This window comes from Equus przewalskii, chromosome X (genome assembly GCF_037783145.1).
Source record: "Equus przewalskii isolate Varuska chromosome X, EquPr2, whole genome shotgun sequence".
Classification (NCBI taxonomy): domain Eukaryota; kingdom Metazoa; phylum Chordata; class Mammalia; order Perissodactyla; family Equidae; genus Equus; species Equus przewalskii.
In genome coordinates this window covers 36,445,659-36,470,639 of record NC_091863.1, presented here as the reverse complement: position 1 = coordinate 36,470,639, position 24,981 = coordinate 36,445,659, and the positions used below count along the sequence as shown (strand labels likewise).

The 24,981-nt window shown below is 39.6% G+C and overlaps 1 protein-coding gene and 1 pseudogene across 1 annotated transcript in view; one reads left to right on the top strand and one right to left on the bottom strand.

Annotated features, from left to right (window-relative positions):
* Positions 1–24,981, top strand: part of EFHC2 (EF-hand domain containing 2) — a 178,531-nt gene that overhangs the window by 26,987 nt on the left and 126,563 nt on the right. The gene's annotated exons all lie outside the window — the stretch shown is intronic.
* On the bottom strand, positions 16,626–19,313 carry LOC103544570 (putative deoxyribonuclease TATDN2 pseudogene; annotated as a pseudogene).

Genomic DNA, 24,981 nt, shown 5'->3' with positions numbered 1-24,981 from the left:
AGAAGGTGAGGGGATGGTGCAAAAGACCAGGTAGGATTCGTTCTGCTCTCCACAGGGTCGCGAGGAGTGAGAATCGGCTGCATGGCACTGACAACAAACAAGTGTCCCCCAGACATTTGTAACTGTTTATCTTTTATTCACTCTCCCCTTCATTCTTATGGAGAGGGCACTAATTTTGTTCTGTCTGGAGTTGTGCCCACTTAAACATGTTCTCCCCCCAGGCTCCTTGCATCTAGGGCCAGCCACATGACTCATTTCTGGCCAATGATATATGAGTTAAGGGTTATTGGGTGGGAATCCTGGGAAAGTTATATTTTTAATTAAAAGAGTCAGGCTCAGCTGGCGCATTTTTCCTGCCCTTTTCCCTACCTTTGTTTTCCTGTCTGGGGTGTATGATTCCTTGGGGCACAGCAGCCATCTTGTGAGCGCAGAGGAGATGAAGGGAATCTAGGGCCCTGCTGGCATTATGAAGCCACTATTTCACGCCCAAGCTGCCTTTCTCTGGACTTGTTGTTATATGAGAAAAATTAGCCCCTGGTTCTCAACCCACGGAGGCCTTTGGAAATGTGTGGAGGTGTTTTGGGTTGTCACAATGACCAGCAGCAGCCCTGGACTAGGGTGAGGCAAGTGAGGCACTTGCCTTGGTTGCAAAATTTAAGGGATGCGCCAAAACTCAGTAACCGAGCTAGATAGTTTTTAATGAAGTCCCTTTAAAAATCAAAATTAATGTAAAAATTCATGATGAACAAAATACCAACATTTTCAATAAAGACAGGATCAGTAATAGTGCCAAGTTGAGCCGTATTAGAGCCTGAGGCGAAAGGAAAAATCAGTAATACTGATTGCATCTTTGTTTAACATTCTGGCATTTCGATATTTTGTCGACCATGGATTTTTTGCATTAATTTTGATGTTTTAAATCACCTCGACCTGGGGCCAGCCTTGACCTGGAGGTGCTGCTGCTATTGAGTAGCTGGGGGCTAACTGTGTCTTTTACATCCTGCAGTGTGGGGAGGGCCACCCCACACTGGGGAGAATGTTCTACTTAAAATGCTGATACTGCTGCCATTAAGAAACATAGTCCTACTTTCTTAAAACCTCTGGCATTGAGAGGATTTATGCAGACAGCACCGACCCCCAAAGATGAGTTATTTCATTGAATTCATTTAAATATAAGCAAGCACATATTCACTCACAGCAGTTGGTTCCAGTCATCAGCCCAGCACCTCCGTGAGAAAGAAGCAGACATGGATGATTGTTCTCACTCTATAAATGAGGTATCATTCCCAAGAAGTGGGACAGGGGCCAGAGTTCTGAGGCTGCATGTTGGAGGCACTGGAACTGTCTGTGTGATTGTGGTTTAGTCACTTTACCTCTCTGAGCCTCAGTTTCCTTGGCTAGCTGATCTCCAGTGTCCTTTTACCTCTAGCAGTCTATGCCTAAGACTTTAGTCTTAGTCTATGACTAAAGGCAAATTCAGCTAGTTCATCCTAGAACTGAGCCCAGACCCTGGATCTCCTGGCCTGGGGCTCTTTCTAATTATACCAGGCACCTACTGCTTCATTATTAATTGAAATTTGGCATGTAGTAGTTTATAATATGCTGCTCTTGCTATCATATATGATCTATCATTAGCTGCTTTTATGAAAAGTCAGACTAGTTAGAAAAATGCAAATGACTGAATGTTTTTATATGATTTATGTGGATGTTATGCGCCATTTACATAAACTCTACAATTATGCTCTCATTTCTTTTCATTTGTCAGTGGCTCCTAGTTAGCCTAATTTGTTTGCTATTTTGCAAATGACTCTATTATAGTAAATGGCAGGATAAAGGTTGATCCTATGGGGTATGCATACATTTAAAAATATTATTTCGCTTTTTCCATCTATTGTAAACATAATAATTATAATCAAAACTACTGACCACAGAATTAGAATTTTAATGACTTTGCATTCATTGATATTGGATTTGTGGTGAGCTGATTATTTATGTAGTACTGTGTGAATCTCTATGCTTTGAACAATATAAAAATAAATTTTTAAAATATAATTTGATCTCTTGGGTCACCTTGACTTTTTTTTAATTGAAAAAGTTGGTTTCTTACTCACTGCAGTGAGGGAGAATACATACCCTAAGTAACCGTGGGATGTCTAAGTAAGCAGGTGTTAAAAAAGACTTACTATAGAATTTGGGCTTGTATTAGGTAATTTTGGGGAGGGCTTAGGAAGTGGGGCCTTGCTCTGGATTGGGTGCTATCAGGAAGTGGGGGTATGATTGTATATCATGATAAATGTCATTTATAATGGAGAGCAGACTAGAGGGAGGCTACAGCTGTAATTGGGAGAGAAGCAGCCATCACTTTTCTGAGCTAGGAGAGGGGGACGTTTGGCATTTTGTGGCTTGGACAGTATTCACGTTCTGTCTGTGTTCAGATGTGATTATGGAGTGGTCTTGTTTTTGTCTTGATCCTTTGAGGTCACAGAGTGGCGTTCTCTGAAAGTGTTCATGTTCAAGAGGAGAACACCCAGGCCTACCTGTGGCTGCCAGCCCAGCTTGTAGCAGCACCAAGGCCAGCGGATAGTGCCATGCTGGCTCCTGGATGTCAGGGACTGCTTTTCTCTTCCCACCCAATACCAGCCAAAACTTTAAATTTTCCTGCAGGGGGATCAAGGAGGATCAAGTACATTAGAATTTCAAATGATTAGCAAAGAACAATACATGAATTCAGATTCTTGAAGTTTTGCCTAAAGCCAATTAGGAAAGTTATAAAATATAATAATCAGAGTATGTAAAAATAAAATAGAATTAAAATTTTAAAAATACCTGGAAAACATGCCAGATATTATACCTTTAAACCATACCCAAAATTTCAAGTGAAAATTTTTCCATAGGTTTATATAATTTTCAGATTATCTGAATCCTGTTAGAATCATTTCGTAAAAGACGTCAATATAGGCAATTATAACACCATGTAATTACAATACATTGCAATTTAAATCCCATGTTTTACATCACAATTATTTAAACCTTCAGCTAGTTAGTTTTAGGGGAAAAATCAAAAGGCTTGCCTGAAATCAAACCTGTTATGCCCCAAATTCCCAACTATGTGTTTCTGCATTTATCACTAAGAGTAAAACACAAAATTACATTCTTTAAATTTATGTTAAAATGGCAGAGTTTCCAATTTCATCATACAGTATGGATTTTTCTAATCTCTTGAAATTCAAAAGGCATGTAATAAAAAATAATCCCCAAATTTGGAATAACTATTTTTGGAATTAAAAGAATGAGATTCACAAATGAGTCTTTTAGTAAAGAAAAGATAGTTTTCCTCCTCTCTTTTCTAAAACCTAGAACTTAGTTATTAGACAAAATTTTAAGACCCTCCTCTCAGGCCTAAACTTTTTATCAGTAAGTAGGCCTGTGGTTATTCTCATTAGCCCAAAGTTAAGACTGTCTTTCTGAGCTTAAACTCAAGTAGATACCACTACATACCTATTAGAATGGTTACAATTTAAAAAGACTGACAATACCAAGTGTTGGACAAGGATATGGAGAAACTGGAACTTTCATACATTTCTGGTAGGATTGTAAAATGATACTGCCATTTTGGAAGACAGTTTGGCAGTTTCTTAAGTAGTTAAACCTACACTTACCACATGACCCAGTAATTCCACTCCCGCGTATCTTTCTAAGAGAAATTAAAACATATGTTCACACAAAAACTTTTTTTTATTGTGGTAACATTGGTTTATAACATTATATAAATTTCAGGTGTACATCATTATATTTCAATTTCTGTGTAGATTACATCATCTTCACCACCCAAACACTAATTACCATCCATCACCACACACGTGTGCCTAACCACCCCTTCCGACTTCTTCCCTCCCCCTTTCACCTCTGGTAACCACCAATTCAATCTCTGTTTCTGTGTGATTGTGTGTTGTTGTTTTTATCTTCTACTTATGGGTGAGATGATATGGTATTTAACTTTCTCCCTCTGACTTATTTCACTTAGCATAATACCCTCAAGGTCCATCCATGTTGTCACAAATGGCCAGATTTCACCATTTCTTATGGCTGAGTAGTATTCCAATGTGTATATATACCACATTGTCTTTATCCATTCGTCCCTTGATGGGCACCTAGGTTGCTTCCAAGCCATGGCTATTGTGAATAATGCTGCAGTGAACATAGGGGTGCGTGTATCTTTACACATTTGTGTTTTCATGTTCTTTGGATAAATACCCAGCAGTGGAATAGCTGGATTGTATGGTAGTTCTATTCTTAATTTTTTGAGGATTCTCCATACTGTTTTCCACAGTTGCTGCACCAGTTTGCACTCCCACCAGCAGTGTATGAGAGTTCCCTTCTCCACATCCTCTCCAGCACTTGGTGCTTCCTGTCTTGTTGATTATAGCCATTCTGACAGGAGTGAGGTGATATCTCATTGTAGTTTTGATTTGCATTTTCCTGATAGTTAATGATGTTGAACATCCTTTCATGTGCCTGTTGGCCGTCTGTATATCTTCTTTGGAGAAATGTCTATTCAGATCTTTTTCCCATTTTTTAATTGGGTTGTTAGTTTTTTTGTTGTTGAGATGTATGAGTTCTTTATATAGTTTGGATATTAACCCCTTATCCGATATATGGTTTGCAAATATCTTCTCCCAATTGTTAGGTTGTCTTTTCATTTTGTTGATGGTTTCCTTTGCTGTGCAGAAGCTTTTTAGTTCGATGTAGTCCCATTTGTTCATTTTTTCTTTTGTTTCCCTTGCCCTGTCAGACATGGTACTTGAAAATATGCTGCTAAGACTGATGTCAAAGCGCGTACTGTCTATGTTTTTTTCTAGAAGTTTCATGGTTTCAGGTTTTCCATTTAAGTCTTTAATCTATTTTGAGTTAATGTTTGTATATGGTATAAGATAATGGTCTACTTTCATTCTTTTGCATCTTGCTGTCCAGTTTTCCCAGCACCATTTATTGAATAGACTCTCCTTTCTCCATTTTATGCTCTTGACTCCCTGGTCAACAGAGGTTTTTAAACATTTTAAGATGTTAGAATTGTTCATATCTTTCTACTTATTTTAATTATGCTCCTCTATTTAAATACCTGTTCTGGCTATGGCATTCATTGTGCTGTTTAGTGTGGTAATAGTTCTTTTAATAAAGAGGAATCCCCAGGGACACATGTCATTTTCATAAACCTTTTATCAGAGGTATAAATAATTGAGGGAGCATGGTTGTTCATTCTAGGACATCAGAAGTTGGGAGGTGGCAGGGAGGGCATGAATGCCACATTATTCAAAGGAAGGCAGAATGCTTCTCTCCATTCTTTTTTCAATGTTGTCCCTTTTCCTATTCTTTTGTCCCCATCTCTCAACCTCGTTATCCTTTTCTCTTCTATCCTTTTGACCTTTTCTCTATTTCGTTTTCTGGACTTTGTCTCTTTATTCTTATTTTCTTTACTTTCATCCATTTTTATTCATCTTCCATTGTGAGTGCCATTTTTAACTTTTTTCCCTTTCCCTACTTTGTCTTCCTCTGTTTTGGGCCTTGCAGTTGCTGACTTCTCTTCTTAGGAGAGTATAACCATCATTATCATCATCATCATTATCCTTATTATTGCCAGAGTCTTTTCCCTTCTCTTTACCCCTAGGGCTGGGCCCAGGGTGCTTATGTCTCCTGAAATGGAGTGTTGTTTGAAATGAACTGTGTGTACAGTGGTCGTGGTGTCCCTTGGGAATGTGGTCCTCCTGCAACCCCCCCCGCTAATGAGAGGCTCTTTGGTGTAGTGGAGAGAGCAAGGCTTTTCAGTCAGACAGATAGGTTCAGAACCTGGATTTATCATTTATTACCAATTTCATTTTGGCTACGTTTTTAATCTCTCTTGGTCTCAATTCACTTATCTGTCAAGTAAATAACAAACCCAACCTTAGAGTTACTGTGAGCATCAGGTGGACAATGCATGTCAAGTGCCCGGCTCATGGTAGGTAGTCATGAAGAATTAACTCTCCTCCTTTGCCTAAGACTTGCCTTCTTTTCTTTTCTCTCTCTTTTTTTTAAGGTATGCTTTTTGGTGAGGAAGATTGGCCCTGAGCTAACATCCATTGCCAATCTTCTCTTTTTTGTTTTTTTTCTAACTGAAACCCCAGCACATAGTTGTATATCCTAGTTGTAAGTCGTTCTAGTTCTTCGGTGTGGGATGCTGCCACAGCATGGCTTGATGAGTGGTGTGTAGGTCTGCGCCCAAGGTCTGAACCGGTGAACCCCAGGCCACTGAAGTGGAGCACGTGAACTTAACCACTATGCCACTGGGCCGGCCCTGGCTTATTTTGTTACATGGAGTAGAGAGCGTGGTGTTCCTAGGGGAAGTGAAGCATCAGCTAGGATTATCCCAGTCATCAGCTGTGCTGCAGGATCCTTGAATTTTTCTTTGGCACAAATTCTGGCATATTCCGGAAGAATATGTTTGGAGATACTGCCATTGAGACCAGTGAGTTCTAAAAAGTAGCCATTAAGCTATCGATGCATTGCTCTTCCCGATTGTTCCCCAGTGTTCCATTTATGCTGTGGGTATTAAGGTAGTTTAAAAAAGTCTTTTATTATTTAAATAAGAGATTTTGTCATGTCTTTTCTATTTTAGCAAATTCTCAATGGTCTTTTAGGAGGAAGGATGATAAACAACAACCTTTATTATTATTTTATATTTTCATTATTCAGAACTAATAGCAGTCAGTAATACACTACTATAATTAGGTTTACATTTTGATTATTTTGAACTTGTACTCAAAGATTTTATACCATCATCATCTAGGTTCTAGAAACTTCATGTAGGCCCTTTTATGTTTAATCAAAATTTTACTTCTGTTGCAGGATACCCTGTTCTTTCTCTCCTTTTTAGCTTAATATATGAAATCTGTTTTCAGTATATTTTATTTTGGGGCTGGCCCCATGGCCAATTGGTTAAATTCATGTGCTCTGCTGTGGCGGCCCAGGGTTTTGCCAGTTTGGATCCTGGGTGCGGACCTAGCACTGCTTGTCAAGCCATGCTGAGGCAGCATCCCACATAGTAGAACCAGAAGGGCCTACAACTAGGATATACAACTATGTACTGTGGGGCTTTAGGGAGAAGAAGAAGAAGAAGAAGAAGAAGAAGAAGAAGGAGGAGGGGGAGGGGGAGGGGGAGGGGGAGGGGGAGGGGGAGGGGGAGGGGGAGGGGGAGGGGGAGGGGGAGGGGGAGGGGGAGGGGGAGGGGGAGGGGGAGGGGGAGGAGGAGGACGAAAAAAAGATTGGCAGCAGATGTTAGCTCAGGGCCAATCTTAAAAAAAAGAGTCTATTTTATTCTATCTTTCTCTGGTTCTACTTGTTAATTTTTCATCTAGTATTTCAGGGCATTTATTTTGCGTTTGTTTTTGATTATCAAAAATAAAACTGTATTTTCAGTTCTGGTCTACTTGGCTTTTACAGTCAGCTTTATTAATTGAAGCTTTGGTTCTAACCGATATGTAATGGGGATAATATTATTAATGTGTGTTCCCAGCTTTCTCCTTTTCCCCATGCCCTGCATGCTGAACAAAGATTTGTTTTTGTTCACTCCATTTTCCCCCCTCCTTTATCTCCTAAGGATTCTTCTGAATTTTTCAGTCCGATTCTCAGGCTTTGGGGGATGTAGGGAAGGGAGAAGGGCTGGAGAGAGGTGGGGGGAGAAGAGAGAGATGGGGAGAGAGGAGAAAGATATAGACAGAGCCAATGGTGAGGACATGTGAGACTTGTGAGAGTCGAAAAAGAGAGGAAAGGCATTTTTTGGGAATTGTAGATGTGGAGTATATACTGGATCACCTTTAGAGTTTCTTCTACAGAGTTTACTTTCTAAAATGTTTAGAATCCTTTGACCTAACTTTGCATGGCCCAGAGACCACCTATCTTTTGGCTCTTGTACCTTGCTAATTTCATCTCCTCTGCTCTCCCTTCCCCGCTCAGCCCTTAGCCACACAGAATGACTTGCAGGACCGCATGTACCATACACTAACTACCATGCTCCCATAACTTTGCACATGCTGTTCCCTCTGCAGAGAATGCCTTTCCTCACTTGTCCACGTGTGCAGTTCTTCCTCCATCTCTCAGCCTTGAAGACCTGTTTCAGATGTCACCTCCACTGTGATGCCTTCTTGATGCTCTCAGGTGGTTCAGCACTTGCCTCTCTTACTGGAGCCTTTTCAAACCCCCGTTAGAATAGCCCTATTTTCTCTGTGTCCTCCACTGAGCTGGAGTGTGGTAGAGATTTTGTGGCAGTTAAGGAGATAATAGTTAACTTGTGGGCTTTGAAGCTAGGCAGTTTGAATTCTTATCGCAGCTGACCCATTCTCTTACCTTGAGACCTTGGGTAAATTACTTAACCTCCTAAACTTTGACTTCTATAAAACAAAGATCACAATATTACTTACTTCATAGATGTGTTGTGAGGAGCAAATGAGATAGAGTGTAAAAGCACTTAACACATTCCTTGACCCATTGTAACTACGTAATCAATGTTGGCTATTTTCATTTATCTTTGAATTCTCAGAGCCTAGTACAGTGCTTGGCACGCAGCAGGTGCTCAGCAACATATACTGAATGGAGTTTTAAAAATATTGAGTTTTTCCTAATGGCTTTTAGCTTTATCTCCAATGCATTTTAATTATTTGGACGTACCATACCCTGTTTTGCAGTTATTTGCATAAGTCTGATCTCCCTTACTTGACTGTACAATCCTTGTAGCTGGAGAGATTGCCTTATTGAGTGTTGTACCCTCCACATAGAGCTTTGAACTTAGCAGCTGCTTTGTAACTGGGATGGTCTGTCTGTCTCTGCCTTTGATAAAGGAGCTTTTCTGTATCAAGTATCCATTTTGTGATCTTGGTTGTTGACGCACTTGTGGGAAGTAAACAATATACTTTGAAACCAGTAGAATAATCCAGTGTACTGGGGAGTCCAGTTTATTGGGTAATTACTAGAATTATAGAATAGATTCTTTTGGTTGGAGGAGAACATAAAAAGCATCTTATCTAAGCATCTTTCTTCTGGCTCTTTCGGGTGGAATCTAGCCTTTTGAAATACATAATAGCTCAAAATGATGACATGGAGATTCTCATATTATTCCTTCTGAATATATATAATATTTGCTAAATTTTATATATATTTTACCAAATATTTTTCATCTTTTATATTGTAGTTGTTTTTCTTTTGTATGTTTAATATGGAATATTTGAATATTCAGTTTTTCTCTATTCAGTTTATGAAATTTCATTATTAGCAATGTGCTTTCTGTTGGATAGGGTGACCCCCTTCTTCTAGTCCTAATTATTTTTCCAGGAAGTCTGATTTTAAGCAGTGGGTCTGAACCTCTTCTCTTAGTATTATCAAGTGTTTTTTAATTGCCTCACTCAATAGATTCCATAAGGATGTGAAAAGACTATTTTAGATGTGGTTTTGACAGTATTTTTAAGCTTCCAGCTTTGCATCCTACACTGATTTATATATTATTCAGTATTTTTATACATTCACTTTCTCTCCAAAGCTCTGTTATATATACATAATTTTCTTAATCCTCTAAATAGTGCTGCACTGTCCTGTGGTTAGCAAATGTTGATTTTCTAATTTTTGCTGAAAGGTTAACCAGCGAACAAAGAGTTTAAGTGGTTTGCACTAGTTATATGGTTAATTAGTGATAAAGCTACAAGAAGAATATTCTAGCATTCTAGCCAGATCTTTTTCCCTTTTATGCATCATAAAGTGAGGTCTTAAGAAGCAGACAAGGGGCCAGCCCGGTGGCGCAGCGGTTAAGTGTGCATCTTCTACTTCAGCGGCCCAGGGTTCACCGGTTCTGATCCTGGGTGCGGACATGGCACCGCTTGGCAAGCCATGCTGTGGTAGGCGTCCCACATATAAAGTAGAGGAAGATGGGCACGGATGTTAGCTCAGGGCCAGTCTTCCTCAGCAAAAAGAGGAGAATTGGCAGCAATTAGCTCAGGGCTAATCGTCCTCAAAAATAAATAAATAATGAAAAAAATAAAATAAAAAAAGAAGCAGACAAATAAATTTGATGAATGCTTATATTGTCCATATAGATGCATTTCATCTTAAACCCTAGATTCAGTCATGAAAATTTGAGCATAAATTATAGATTTATGATAATATTTTTGTAATACAAAAAATTCTTTGGAAGTCATCTTTCTGTAATTTGTGCTTTTTGTCATTCATTTATTCAGTTTACCTTTATTGACCGTCTCTTATGTTCAACAAGCTAAATGAGATTCAAATTTGTATAACTTGGATTTTCTTAAAATAAGATATGCCTATTTAAACACAGTATCCATAGGAACATAAATTTATCAAAAAAAGGGAGAGAGAAAAAAATGCGAATTTGGAGTGAGATTGTAACTTGAGCATTGATATTTAGATGAACCTCTCCACCTTCACAATCCCAATTAAAATGACTGCAAATTTTTAAAAGATGGAGAAACCCTATCAGTGTTGGAGGCCAGGGAGGAGTTTCATCTTCATGCTGCAAACTTTGAAGAATTTCCACCAGATAAAGTGAAGATGGGATCATATTGAAGAAATATACCAAACCAACTTGAAATTTCACTTCCTTAAGAAAGTGACAAGAATTGAGTTGGAGGTTAGAAGAACCTGTAGGGGCTTCCACTGGGCTTACTTTCACAGCTATTGATGGATTAAGAGTATCACTAGGAGGCCCAGGAATAGTCACACTGAGGGAAGAGCAGGTTCTGCATTAGGGCATTTCTCTGATGCGACAGGCAGTGCCCACGTAGGACTGGCTGCATACATGCTCTGTTCCTGGAGTGGAGGTGAGATCAATTTATAAAATGTTTATATGGAAAAATTTGAAGTTTTTCCTGCCGGGGACTATCCATGGTCCCAGCTCCCTCCCTACTTCTCTTAACATGCTGTGTATGAATTTCTATCAATGAGCCTCCCATTGAGAGGAGGAATCAGCACATTAGAATGGACTGTAAGGGAAGGGAAAGAGAACTTACCCACCCTATTCTGGGGAAAATACCAGCCTGGATAGACTGCTCTTTGTGCAAGAATGAACAAAGAAACCCAACATAAGGTTTCTGAAAAGACTGCAATATAAATGGAGGAGAACATAGTATTTAAGAGGCAGAGGAACAGAAATATTTATTTCAAAAATATGTTCTCTATAGGAAAATGATTATTTTTGATAACAATTTGCTTTGTGCTTTCTATTGAGTGCAAGTAACTAAGTTCTTAAAGCAAACTCTGTGAAGCGAAGGCTGGAAGGAGAAGAGCGAATGAGGGAATAAATTTAAAATATTGCTGAATGAGACTGCAGGCAAACAGGCAAAGGGAGCTTGGTGGAGAAGGAAGAAATGTGAGGAAAGTGAAAAAGAAATGCATTATATGTAGTAAAGAAAAAAACCAAAACTGGAGAAAATGAGATGAATGATGGAAAAGGCAAACTTGAGAAATTCTCCCAAAATGCAGAGGAAAAGGTCAGATAGAAGAGCAGTGAGGTAGATAATGGAAGGTTTGACAGAGGCTGGAGTTCTAACCTACAGATGAGTGTTCCTAAAGAATCAGATACTAGATTAAAAGCAGCTGAATCAATTAAGCATACCCTAAGAAAATAATAAAAACAAAACCAACTTTCTCAGCTATAAAAAGACATAGATCTGCAGGGTGAATGCTTACCATGTACCGGAGGAAATAACAAAAAAAGAGACCAATAATTAGACACATTCTGGCAATTTTTATGTTAATTTCAAGGATAAAGAAAGGAAATGACCAAGAAGCCTGACAGAAAAAGTAGTTTAACCCCCAAAGAAGTTGACATCAGAATTCTCTACAATATTAAATGCCAGAAGACAACTGAAGCAGTGTCTATAACTTTTAGGTGGAAATGTGACCCAGAAATTCTAGACTCAGCCAAGGTGTGATTCATTAGTGAAAGCAGCAGAAAGATGTTCTCAGATATATAATTTCTCATAAATATACCATCTACGTATTTTTTCCTGAGACTTTTCTTGAGAAAGTTGCCTGAAGATGTACGCCAGTCAATAATAAAGCAAATTAAACAGTTCAACCATGAGGAAGTCATGAAATAAAAGGATTAATGGTGAGCAATGGAAACAAACTTCGAAGGAATTATAAAATATAAATAAAGTTCCAAACAGAATGTAAACATTTCCAATGTTTATTGGAAGACAAGAGAGTAATAAACAATAATAAAACAAGTCCCAAATGCAAGATAGGGATATAAAAAAGAAAAATGTATAACTTTGCTCCATTTAGGTGAGTTTCAGTAGATGTTAATTTTGGAATTAATACTTGAACTGACAATTCTTTAAAATTAAAAATAAGTAGAAAAGAACAGCTTATCTTTGTATCATCTTTCTCTAGGACATGTAAATCTTCTTTCTTTAACTCTGCTTAATAAACATATGTATTTTGTGTTTTTAACTGTTTTAGTAACAGACTGTAAGTAAAAATACACCGGAACATGAACATTGTATGTAGACTGGTTTTAGGATTTTGTGGTACGTAAATCTTCAGTGAGTATGGGCATGAAAACATATACATTTTTAAAAAGTATATATAATTTGACATAATCGGGAAAACATGAATTTTTTAAATGTATATATAATTTGGCATAGCTGTGTAGTCACAATTATGTTAAGGAAAGACATTAACAAAACAGTGGGTTGTAAGTAGTAGAAATACCCTGTACTTCTTTCTGTTCCTATTTTCACATTTTTATAATGCATATGTATTTTTTTTTACAGTGAGAAGGTAAATGTCTTTAAAATAAAAAATCCTATAGATACAGCAGAGTTGTAATCATAGGCCAATTTATGGTATTGAATGTTTTGTTTTTTTCCCCCAAATTAAAAATAAACTGAGCATTACCTTAAGGCATTAGGAAAAGCACAAAAAAACCAGACATCTGAGAACTGGAGGAAAAAAAATTTAGAAACTTAAAAGCAAGATTTTATAAATCAGTAAACAGAATAGATTTGAATAAGAAGTCTTAAGAGTCAATTCTTTAAAACAAGCAACAGAATTAACAAACTTCTAGCTTGTTTGCTCAGAGGAGCAAAGAAAAATACTCAAAATAATGTATTTAAATTGCAAATTCAGAGGAAGTAGAATGTATAGCTATGCTAATTATGAAGTGAATATTCTAGTAAATATTCATTAACAAAATTGACTCAAGGAGCACAGTGCTAGAATTGGCCAATAGTAATAGAGGAAACTGCCCAAGAGCTACTCTAATTGTGAAAGTGATTGTCTCTAAGTAATAGGATTATGGACTTTCATTCCCCCAATTTGTGCTCTTTAGTAGTCTCAAAAATTTGCAATAAGCAGGTACTAATTTTGAAGTCAGATATGAATAAAGACCAACTGAGAAAACAGAATACCCCCTCATCTCCCAAGATAAAGTGGGCCGTTTTCCTTTTGAGCTTTAAAGGTGGAAATAGCTGCCTTTCTAAGATTTAAGTGAAGCGAAATGTTGATGTGCAGGGAAAGGACTGCCAAGGTTCAGAGAACTCGTTAATGGGCCTGAGGGGCTCCTTGACTCTGGGCTGACTGATGGCCCAGGGACCACTAACAGCAAATTGAATTTCTAGATCACCGGCTGCCTTCATGGCTCTATGATGCCTCCAGAACTGGGGTAGACACACCAAGTGCCATACAAATATATGAATGCTAAATAAGCATTCTTTGAGGTCCAATGGACTATCACTTTAGTAGAAAACTATTTACAAAGTGCCGCAAAATTTGCACATCTGGATCACAAAATTTTTTTTTGTTTTTTGTGGGGTTTTTTGGGTGTTTTTTGTGTGTTTTCTTTTTTACTAGTAACATCAATAGGTGAACTGTTCTTTACTTCATTCATGAAATAAGTAAAGGAAGATTGTGATGTTTGATTTAGGCTACTCTGGGTATACCAAATTCAGAAAATACTACATTGCTCACACTCATGCCTGAAGAAATCAAGCTGAATTATGGCAAGGCTCTCTCCTGCATGTTAGAAACACTGCAGAGTGTAGTGTATGCATTTGCCATAAAAAATGTAGAGGAGAGAAGCAGGTAAGAAAAGTATTTTCTCCAAATGAAAAGATCATTTCTTTTTTGAGAGGAAAACTACTGTAATTATAACGTGTATATCCTGTTTATCTTGCTGAATGTGTACTTGTAAATGCAATCGTTCGTTCATACCCATTTTTAAAATGCCCACTTGGTAATGTCACTTTGCCAGGACCAGATAAATGACATTTTGTTCTCCACGGATCTTATGTAGCGAGAAAGGTAAATGAAAGAGGATGTTAGAATGTGATGAGTAGAGATAGTACAAAATGTGATAAGGGCACTGCAACAGCAAGGGTATGACTGTTGTGTTCTCATAGAACTCTAGCTCATGGAATTGTACTTCAAGTTAATCAAATTAATCTGGAAGTAACTTTGACAAACACCCTCTCGGGTATTTGTGGTTCAAATTAGCCTAGCAAAAGACATGCGAGGAAAAATTCTGTGGAACTTTGTACAACTCAGTATTTCCCCAAAAACTGTGTCCATGGAACCCTCTTTTCTGCAATTCTTTATAAAAAGTTGAGAGCTCCTGTGGGTTGAGGGACACAGTCTGAGCAACATCTATTTAAAGTGTACATTAAATGGAAAAAAACTTAACTCAAAACATTGGCTTAGTTTCTTGAAGAGTTCCTGTCTTGAAAAATGTAATCAAATCACACCTTTAACATTGTGTCAACTTCTCATCTACTAGAGGAAAGTGAAACAGTTTAGTTACAGCTTTCTTATACTTACACTTTCTTCTCAAAAGACTGGATTCCCAAGAAAGGGGAAAATCTATGATATATTCCATGTTATTTATAGGAAATATGAACTGTCAAGTTCCTGGGAGGGCTTGACCTTCTTTCTTTCTTTCTTTTATTATGGATGACATCTAACAGCAGAATATAGGTGGCCTTTAATCCTTGCCTTGCCTTTTAAGTTAAAGAGGGGTGCTAGAAATATGATGGTTTATTTCTCTATTCTCTTCCTAATATCTGCCCCCTCACCCAAATACCGTCATTAACTCCCAGATGTTAATGAATTCAGTTATTCATTCATATGTTAACTCAAGAAATCTTTGCTGAGCGCTCACTCTGTTCCAGGCTGAGTGCTCACTCTGTTCCAGGCATTATTCTAACACCGAGTGTATGTACACCGTGAACAAGACCGACAAACTTGTAAACTTACAACCTACTGGGGAAGATAACCAATGGACACACATATAAATTAACACCACCATCTCAGACAGTGCTAAGTGCCATGATTAAATCAAATAATACGCCAAGGTTGTGTTTCCTCCCAAGTGAGGTAAGCACTATAGACGAATGGTCAGGGCAGGCTTCTTTGTGGAGGAGACTTTTGAGCTGAGAACCAAATAGTGAGGAGCCAGTTTATTTTTCTGGATCAAGATGAATGGGCACAAAGGAGACTAGAGAAATTTGGAGTATTCTGGGCCTATTTTCATTGAATTAGTTTTAGAGTAAAAGATTTTCCATTTTTAAAACGGCATTTCGCATCCAATAATGGGACTCCTAGATTTAGGTGTGTGCTTTGGCTGGCCAAGTTAAATTTCGTAACTCAAATATTCTCCTTAAGATATGGGTTCATTTTAATTTCTCAGGGAGGGTGGCTGTTTGCCAAGTGGACAGCTAAAGCTCTTCTCTTGTTTCTCTCCTTCTGGAGAACAGTATTTCCAAGTTGTATACATTTGGACCTTGTTAAGAATCAGAGCAATTTGAATGAACAGTTGCTATTATATACTGGTTATCTGAAGAACTTTGGAATTGTACAAGTGTTGGGAGTTCAGCTCAGATTCAAAAATCTCCTCAGTGGTGTTCTAAGATTCAAACAATTTGGTTTCCGTCACTCTAGGCTCCTCCACAGCCCCCCGGCACGTTATGACTATTAACTAATTTTTATCTAAATTGATCTCCTTTTAGATGAAACACCAGTGTTGGTTTATCTTTAGAAATAAGAAATTGCAAGTTGAACCGTCACTGAATGTATGAATTTAACAACAAACCATATGGATTATAGAATTCCTACAATAACAAATACAGTTTGGGAATAAACAGAACAAATCACCTAGCTCACTTCTAAAATTCAACATTCCTTGCTTTTTTTTTTTAAAGACAAGTAGGAGGGTGACTTTATTCACCAACTGCTCAAAAACACAGACTGCAGAGAACAGGGAATTGGATTAGCAAACTCGTCGTATCCTATGCAACTCTTTCTTCTTCACTGACTACCGTGGAACAATTTGGCTGGGAGAAAAAACCTGAAACATCAAGGGCAGTCCCCTTACGGCCCTCCCATCCCACTGCACCCCACTCTACCAGCCAGAAGCAGAAGTCGTATGAAGAGGTCTTGAGGAAAACATCCTGTCCTGATTTTTCCCGTTCCAATGGGCTTGCTGAACACATCCATGACCTGGGACACAGGCAGAGTTCAAACCAAGTCTATGTTGTCAGGCCACTGGGCTTCCTTTTCTGGAAGACCCCTGACTATGCCCTCTCTGCTTAAAGACTGTAGAGGCGACTAGTGTTCTCACGCAAGGTGGCCAAGGTGTGTGAGAGTGACTCTTCTTTGATGCTGGCAATCTCTCGAACTGTATACAGGGCCAGGCCTGGGTGGGCATACTGGCAAACTCTTTTAGGAACCCCACGAGGGAGGAAGTAGGGAGCGTCAGTTTCCACGATGATTCTCTCCAGCGGGATCTTTTTCAGAGCATTGCGGACCTCCCAGGCGGAAGAGTAAGTCACGACTGCTGTGAAGCCCACAGACATGTTGGGAAAGTATTTCAAAAGTGGCTCGATGACTGGGTAGCTGCCAGTGAAGCAATGCCTATGGATCTTGTAGTCAGAGGGCACAAATGCCTTCATGATGCTCAGCAGATCTTCGTCAGCGTTCCGGCAGTGGATCACCAAGGGCTTCTTCAGAGACACAGCCAGCTTCAGCTGCCTCTCAAATACCTTGTGCTGCTGTGGGATAGGCATGGTGCACTTGTGAGAGTAATCCAAGCCCATTTTTCCAAACACTACAGCCTTGGGGTGCCGTAAGGCTTGCAACAGATTTCTTTCTTGAATGTCATTGTAGTAACATGCAAAATGGGGGTGACAGCCAAAGCCCCCCCAAACCAGATCATCTTTCAACAGCTCCTCCCATAGGCCATTGCTTAGTGTGCGAGGATCACAGAAATCAGAGATGCAGCCCTGAAATTCCTTAGGGAAGGAGTGGCTATAAATTTTTCTGAACTTCCTAAAGGTCCCTTTGAAAGATAACTTGGAAAAGAGCATGTCCAAGTGACAGTGGGTATCAATGAAACCCTCCTGTAAGCTTCGCTCCTGCTGGCTCCTCGGCAGGGAAGCAGATGCATGTCCTCCCCAAGGACGTGATGGTGTCTCCTCTTGGAATGTTTTTTTCTCCTTCACCTTTGCTTCCGAACTTCTGGAGAGATGAAATGAATGAGAATTCTGGGACTGACCTTTCTCTGCCGCCGTGAGGTCTCTGGAGCAGTTTTGGGAGTGCACTGTAGAGCTGGAGGCATAATCACTAAAGAAGCTCCCGGTGCTCATCCCAGCCTGGGACATGTTGCTGCTGCGGCCCAAGGAGGGATAGTGAAAAGGCTTGAGAGTGCTGGTCCAGTAGCTGGCATAGTCATAGCAAGGACCAGTGTACAAACGAGGCTGGTATGTGTCACCTACAGTGGTGAAGAGTGAAGACTTTGGATCTCTTGAGAGACTCAGTGAGACTAGCTCCTCCTGAGAGAATGTGACTGTGGAAATCTCATCCACATCAGGCCAGTCACTTCCTGAAGACAGGTGCTCAACCACCACATCCCTTCCGCTATGCTGTTGGATTTGTAAAGGAAAGTCACGTTTGTCTAGAAATTCTAGGGCTAGAGAGCCTTTTTCAAAAGCGACTGTCCTTCTGGCACCAATTGGCTTCTCACTGGGTTTCTCCTGAGGAACGAGAATCACTCTCCTGTCACCGCTGCTGTTGATCTCTATCACTATCTTTTCCTTCTCTGCTCTGAACTCGGGAGCTGATGCTTTCTTTTTCTGACGAGCAGAGAAGGTGACAAGCCTGGCTGGTCTTTCTCCAGGATTGGGACACTCACTTGTGCTCAGTTTTGCACTAGCGGCAACCTCTTCCCTTCCTTGTGGCATCAATTCTTCCAGGATGCCATGCATAGCCTTCATGCAGATCACTGAAGAGCACTGGTCTCGCTGTTTATCCATCCTTCTCTGGACCTTGTTTTGTTCCTCAGTCTTATAATTTTGATCCTCATCTTTGGCAGCAAATTCAGAGTTCATGGAGTTATGGGAACTATGTTTGGAATTAGCCTCAAAGCTGTAGGCATCCTCTAGAGAAGCCATTTCTTCTAGAAGAGGACTGGCAGAGGGCTGGGATGGTGCAGAGAGGATTCCACAGACGAAAGGAACCTTGAGTGGTCCAAAGCAGGCAATCTTTGGAGCCCCCACCAAGCCCACCTAGGCCTGAGGAATGGCTGGAGGGGAGTGGGAAAGTTGGAGGGGGGAAGGGCAGAAGGAGGAGGGGGAAGGAGGCGGGAGGATGGGCGGAAGGAGGAGGGGGGAAGAAGAGGGGAGAAGGAGGAGGGGGAGGGGCAGGAGAAAGGGGAAGGGCTAAGGGGGAGGGGCGTAAGGAGGAGGGGGGAAGGGCGTAAGGAGGCGGGGGGAAGGAAGGGGTCCGGAGGAGGGGGGCCGGACGAGGGGGGAGGAGAAGGTTGGGGAGGAGGACGAGGAGGATGAAGAGGACAAGGACAAGTTAAAGAAGGAAGAGGAGGACGAAGAGGATGAGAAGGACAAGGGCTTTCCCCGGCTGGATGAGTCCCAGGAAAACCTTGACTTGAAGACCACAAGGTCCTCCTTTCTGGGCTTTCAGGCGCTTGGGGCCATTGGCCTCTCCCGAACGTGATGCAGAGCTATGAGCTGGCAGGCTGGAGGGGCCACATCAGTGGGCTCCCAGAAGCATCTGCATTTGTTGGGGGACCCTACCTAAGTGCCGCTCCTGTGGTCCTGGACCTTGCGCCGCCCCGAGGGCTTAGGGACCTTTCTTTCTTTCAGCAGTCCATCACAGTTCTCAGTGTTCCAGAGATGTCAAAGTCCTTCCACTGAGTTTGTGATTCCAAAGCACTTTGGAAAAGTCCCAAGGCTCCAAGATGTACCGAAGGCTCGGTTTGGCATCCGAGCCCACGGCCGACCTCCGAGAGATTACTAAGCACTTCTGTTTTTGCACAGCTCTTCCAGGATCTCAAAGCTCTTCCGGGGATATCGAAGCACTTCTAGGACTATGAAGCTCTTCCGTCTGGTTTGGAGTACAAAGCCCGTCCGAGATGTCGAAAGCCTTGAAGGGACTGCAAGGTGCCTTGGGGATCACACACAAACGGTGCCACTGAGCTGGGCTCGTGGCCTGGAGAGCCTGGCTGCCAAGGCTGTGCAGGAGGACAGGGCCGAACTGGACACCGGAGTGGAGGGGGCAGGGCGCGGCTCGCCCTACCCACCAGCCCTGCCACCGGAAGCACACCCTCCAGCAGCCCCCTCTTCGCCCCCACTCAGGTCAGTGTTCCCCGCCCCCAGCGGCCCCGTCCTGCCGGTGTCATGGAGCCCAGGGCGCTACAGTGTTGCGGCCCATTCAGGCTTCTTCGGAGCTGCCGCCGCCCGCTTTTTGTTCCTTTTTTCCTCCCATTTTCAAAAAACATTAGTTATGGCTTTTAAAAGATAGTTTAAATATATATGCTTTTGAAAACATAATTATAATTGTAGTGTATTTCCATTTTCGGTTGTGTGTTTTTTTCACTCGACATTTCTGCTTGTCCCAAGTATTTTTCCTTATTGCTGCATAGTTTTCAAAAACATCATACTAATGCCTTCATAATATTCCATGGAGTACGTAGATGGGCCATAATTTACCAAACCCTTCTCTTTTTGTTAACTCTGTAGGTTCCCTCACTCAAATTTTTTTCCATAATAATAAAAAAGTGCTGCAAAGAACATCTTTACGGATGTGTTTCTCCATACTTTGGTTTTTTTCTTTGGGCTACACATCCAGAACTAGAGCTCCTGAGAAGTATAGGAATTTTACAATGGCTCCTCATAGCACCAAATTGCCCCAGAAGCATTGTAATAATTTAAAATCCCATCTGTGATGAATAATCCTTCTAGGCCCATTTAATAGGAGAAACAAACAAAACCAGTGCCTCACAGTTATTTTAATTGGCACTTAATCTGATAATTTCTTAAGAGCAAACATTTTCATTTTATTTATTGACCCTCTCGTGAATTTTAAGTTCTTTTTTTCTTTTTTAGGGTCTTTTAAAAAGTAATTTTAGGGGCTAGCCCTAGAGGCCTAGTGGTTAAGTTTGGTGCGCTGTGCTTTGCCAGCCAGGGTTCAGTTCCCTGGTGCGGACATACACCACTTCCCTGTCAGTGGCCATGCGGTGGCTGTGACCCAAATACAAAAAGAGGAAGATTGGCAGATGTTAGCTCAGGACGAATGTTCCTCAGAAAAAAAGAAAAGTAATTTTAAACATTTTTATGAAACAAACTTTTGTCCTATTTCCTAAATCTTTTTTATTAGTATATTGTTTTCAATTTGTATTTTAGTCTAACTAAGTTATAACTTATTTTTGTAGTCAAATCTTAATGTTTTTCTTTCATGCTTTTCTCAGAAGCCTAGAATGGTTATCCTCCCTTTCAAGGCTTTGGCACGTATATAATTTTTTTCCAGGGTACAAGGTGTTGATTTGTTATATTTAAGCCAATATTCCATCTGGTATTTATTTTGGGTTATAATTTATTTTAGGTAGGATATACATTGATGCTTTTCCAAATTACTACTTTTTTTGCTTATTGATATGTGGCTCCTCTTTCATGTAAGTTCCTATATGTAAGAGAGTGTATTTTCAGATCATCTGTTCTTTTCCACATACTAGTGGGTCTTTATTATTCTGATATTGTACTATTTTAATAAGTGAAGTATTACAGTAACGTATGAAATCTGAGAGAGTTAGGTCTCCTACATTACCTTTAATTTTCATAATTATCTTTAATAGGCTGATCTGTTTATTTTATCAGGTGGACTTACAATTATTTTTTTCAAGTCTTTCCAACACACCAATGAAACATCCACTTGAAATATGTTATTTTGGTCTGCTTATCCAGAGTATACTTCACCTGTCCTATTATTAGTCAATTTCTTCTATATCTTCTAGTAAATATTTTTAGAGTTTTATCTGGGTTGCAGTTTTAGTTAAAATTATTTTAAGTGTTTTATAATTTTGTATTCTATTGTGAACGTACTTTTTCTTCCCACTGTATTTTCAGCTGGTTATTGCTGGTATATAAGAATGTTTTTGATTCAGTTGTGGTTATGCTGAAATCTTTTTTTATTAGTTTTTCAGGTTTTGCCTGTGCCGTTATTTTATCTGACTATTATGACACTTTTGTCTTTTTCTTGGTAATATTTTTATTTCATACCTTCTTACATTGTCCAGAACTCCTGAAAACAATATTAAATAATGATGTTTGTAGGGGCATTTCTGTTCTATTTCTGATTGTAGTAGACACACACTTTAATTAAGTATAATACTGGATATTTAGGCTGTTGTTTTAAAGCAGATGCTTTCTAATCTTGTTAGGGAATTACTCTTGTATTTTAAAATGTATATGGTAGGAAATGGTATGAGATTATTATATGTTTGCTCTTATTTTCTAATTTGGAAACATCTTTGCATCTGTGAGGAAAATGCCACTCTTTTTGTAGGTGGCTTATAACTGTTGTGGACTGTTGAATTCTGTTTGCTTGTATTTTAGTTAGGATCTGTGCTCCATAAATCATAAGTAGTGAAATTGCCCTGGAGCTATAGTTCTCAACCTGGACTTGCACCCTGTAATCACCTGGGAGCCTTACAAACCACTGATGCCTGGTCCCCCTTTGAGAGATTCTGATTTCATTGTGTGTGAGGGTGGGGTGGGGTCCAGGGAGTGTGGATGTGGCCCAAGCATTAGGAGTTTTAAAAGCTCTACAGGTGATTCTAATGTGCAGTTAGGGTGATGACTATTGCTCCTGTGGGGGAGGAAGAAATTTTCCTCTACCCTTCTAGGTTCTTCTGGCTGGTCTAAGAATACAGATTAACAGGAGAAAATAAAAATTTAATTTTGTACATACGCCAACCCCATATACATGAGAGAGTCAGAGACCCCACATACATGAGAGGTTTAAAGACAGAAAGGTAAAATGAGGTATATATGCTGTCTTGAGCCAAGGAATGGGGTAGGGGCCTGTGGCTTCAGAGGGGAGGAGAGTAATTCACAGGATGATAAGAGGAGCAGATGTTCAGTAATTAGAGGTTTGCCCTGCTATACAGATAGGTCATAAAAATTTATTTCTTGTAATAACTCTTATTATGGGCCAGGCCCCTAATTTAAATTCTTTAAGAGAGAGGTAGAAGTTTCTCTTGAGCCCACAGTGTTTCAGTTGCCTTTAGCTCAAAATAATCCTCATGCCAATTTGATACATCTTGGGGAGGCCTGTTCTGAACCCATATACTTTATAGTTTACTTTTTTTGTGTGTGTGTGAAGAAGATTGGCCCTGAGCTAACATCTGTTGCTGATCTTCCTCTTTTTTGCTTGAGGAAGATTGTCGCTGAGCTAACATCTGTGCCAATCTTCCACTTTTTTTTTTTTTTAAAGATTTTTATTTTTTTCCTTTTTCTCTCCAAAGCCCCCCAGTACATAGTTGTATATTCTTCGTTGTGGGTCCTTCTAGTTGTGGCATGTGGGACGCTGCCTCAGCGTGGTTTGATGAGCAGTGCCATGTCCGCGCCCAGGATTCGAACCAACGAAACACTGGGCCGCCTGCAGCGGAGCGCGCGAACTTAACCACTCGACCACGGGGCCAGCCCCCCAATCTTCCACTTTTATCTGGGATGCTGCCACAGTGTGGCTTGACGAGTGGTGCTAGGTCTGTGCCTGGGATCCAAACCTGCAAACCCCAGGCCACTGAAGTGGAGCATGCGAACTTAACCACTATGCCACTGGGCCAGCCCCTATAAGTTTACTTTTTTTCTGGGATGCTTGTCAGGTATTGGAATTTACCTCCGTGGCTTTCCATCTTTTTTGATATCCTGGGGGAGTTATATAATGTGGTAATTTTCTTTTTCTTGAAAGTTTGAAAGAATCTGTTAGGAATTCATCCTGGCTAGAGGCTTTGTTTGGCCAATTCTTTGCTAATCTTTTCATTTCTTACTTGGTTACTAGTTCATTTATTGTGTTTTGGTAATTCACAATTCTTACAGAAAAATCACTTATTTGTGGTTTTAAAATTTATTTTCATATAAGTTTGTATAATTTATTATAATTTATATCTTATAATTTATAACATCTCTGTGTTGCGCACTATCTCATTTGTGATTTTATATTCTTTCTTGATTATCTTTGCTAGAATCTTATTTGTTTTATTAAAAAATTTTTGGATTTATTTGTTGTAGTTGTTTTTTTCTTTCAAATTTATCTATTTGTGCTTTTATCCTTTTTGCTTTTTACTTGTTTTCCTTATGACAAATTTCTGCACTTTCAAAAATTTTTGCTCACTGATTCAAAACTCTGACTGCATTTCAGAATTACCTGGGGGCTTTTAAAAATTAAAAAAACTAATGCTCCTCTTACCTGCCCCCAAGATTCTGGTATAATCTGTTTAGGCTTGAGTCTGTTTTTTTTTTTTTTTTAACTTTCCTGATGGGAAGCTAGGCTGAGAATTGCTAAGTTAGCACATTTAACTGAGTTAGTTCTCTTTAAATTCTCTTATGTAATAATCTAAATCCAGAAATTTACCCAAGATTACAGAATTGCCTGTATTTTATAGGTTTGTACATTTTTAAAGTTTATTAGATTCTATACTTATTTTTTTGTATTTTTATTTTCAGCACAATAATTATTAGGAATGACAATTTTTGTGTATAGTTATATAATACATTTCTGGTTGTATTACTTTGTGATCAATGACTATAACTTATATAATTTCTGTATTTTAAATTTATTAGAATTTTTTGTAAATTAGCCTTTGTGGGTGAAGAAAAATAATTTTCCCTTTCCCTTTGTAGGTTCCTGGCTAAGTCTTCCCCCAAGCCCCTGTAATAAAAGGCAGATAAACAGGAGAAAAGCAAACAGAAGTTTAATAACATGTGTACCTCCTGTGTACATGGGAGATACCCAGAAAAACTGAGTAACTCTCTGAAATGGCCCAAGCCACCACCTTAAATACTGTCTCCAGCTAAAGACAAAAGATATTGGGAGTAGGGTACTGGGGTGGCGGGGGCGGGGGGGGGGTGCTGGAGCCAGTTATGGGAAGCTGTCAGGCAAAGCACAGTAAACAAGGGTAAGGTTGTTATCCAGATTTAAGTCCATGCCTTCTCCATTGATAAAAACTTTTACAGATTTAGTCATCCTCCTGTTCCTGGTACAGGGAGGGAGATATCCTTACAAATGGCGATTTCCCTTATAAATGTAAATGTCGCTTACAAAAGGGTAAGTTTTACTTGGATTTTACAGCTTCTCCTGTGTCTGCAGTTTCTTAAAAGTAATCAGCTCAAGATAATTCTGCATGTCAGAGCAAACCTCTAATTATTGAACATCTGTTCTTCTTATCTTGGACTTTGGTCTGCTTTTGCTAGCAGAGTGTAAAAGATTTTTCTTTACCTTTTTAAAGTAATCTACCTAGAAAGAAAAGATGTTGAATTTTATTCAAATAATTTCTGTGCTTCGTGTTATCTCCATCATCAGGTCTTTGATGACTTAAGTAAACCTGGTCTTCTCAATATTAAGAGCTAAGTGTTGCTCAGTTTCTATATTTGT